At 35.8% G+C, this 1,497-nt stretch overlaps 1 pseudogene; it reads right to left on the minus strand.

The window, feature by feature from the left end:
• Positions 1-1,056: 1,056 nt before the first annotated feature.
• Positions 1,057-1,175, minus strand: LOC112658752 (U4 spliceosomal RNA; annotated as a pseudogene).
• Between the last annotated feature and the right edge of the window lie 322 nt (positions 1,176-1,497).

Here is a 1,497-nt window from a genome sequence, read left to right on the forward strand (position 1 = left end):
AAAATAAAACTGTTAACAAAAACATAAAATTGAGTAAAAAATCAAAACAGTTTGCAGAAAGTCACAGACAGTATGATGCCATTTATGCTTATATTAAAAGACATGCAAACAGTATTATATATTATTTATAGATACATAAATGTTTTTAAAAAGTATAAAAACATGTGGAATGAGAAACAACAAATTTGAGATAGTGATTATCTCTGAAGTAAGAATAGGACTGGGTAAGAGTACACAGGAGTTCGATATGGGTCAGTAATATTTTACTTCTTAACCCTGATAATGTGTATAAAGTGGTTTCTTATGTTCTCTAGACTTTTTCTTTTTTTTAAAAGATTTATTTATTTATTTATTTATTTATTTATTTATTTATTTATTTATTCATAGAGACACACAGAAGGGCGGGGGACAGAGACACAGGCAGAGGGAGAAGCAGGCTCCATGCAGGGAGCCCAACGTGGGACTCCATCCTGGGTCTCCGGGATCATGCCCTGGACTGAAGGTGGCACTAAACCACTGAGCCACCTGGGCTGCCCTAGATTTTTTCTTATGCATAAAATATTTGTTAACTTTTAAAAAAGAGATAAAAAAGAAAAATTTAGAAACCTGGGTATACCTTGCTGGGGTGCACTAGTTGAAAAATATACCAGTAAAATACTCCCAGTAAAAATGAGTATCTCTGTAAGCAAGTTGTTTTTCTCTGAGAATCGTGCCTTACCATTTGCATGCAATAGTCAGTGTTGAATGTAGAGAAGAAGATGGAGATATAGGAGAAATGGGCCACTTTTCTGCATAATAAATTACCATAAAGCAGTTTAAAACAACACCCATTTATTAGTTCCCAGTTCTACAGGTCAGAATACAATGAGATATCACTTTATACCTGTCAGAATGGCTAGAATCAATAAGAGAAGAAATAACAAGTGTTGGAGAGGATGTGGAGAGAAAAAAACCCTTGTGCATTGTTGGTGGGAATGTATATTGGTGCAACCGTTGTGGAACGCAGTATAGAAGTTCTTCAAAAAATTAAAAATGAAATTACAGTACAATCCAGTAATTTACCCAAAGAAAACAAAAATACTAGTTCAAAAAATATTTGCACTTCTATTTTCAATTAGCAATAATTGCACCTTGGATAAACCTCGTTGGCTACGATACTGCCACTGCGCAAAGCTTTTGCACTTCTATTTTTATAGGAGTTTATTGCAGCATTATTTACAATAGCCAAGATAATAGAAGCAACCTGAGTGTTCATCGATAGATGAATGGATAAAAAAAGATTGGTATAGATACATGATGGAATATTACTCAGCCATTAAAAAGGATGAGGGTTTTTTTTAAGATTTTATTCATTCATGAGAGATACACACAGACAGAGGCAGAGACATAGGCAGAGGGAGAAGCAGGCTCCCTGTGGGGACCCCAATGCAGGACTTGATCCCAGGACCCCAGGATCACACTTGACCCAAAGGCAGATGCTCAACCACTGAGCCACCC

This window comes from Canis lupus, chromosome 12 (assembly GCF_003254725.2).
Source record: "Canis lupus dingo isolate Sandy chromosome 12, ASM325472v2, whole genome shotgun sequence".
NCBI classification, from domain to species: domain Eukaryota; kingdom Metazoa; phylum Chordata; class Mammalia; order Carnivora; family Canidae; genus Canis; species Canis lupus.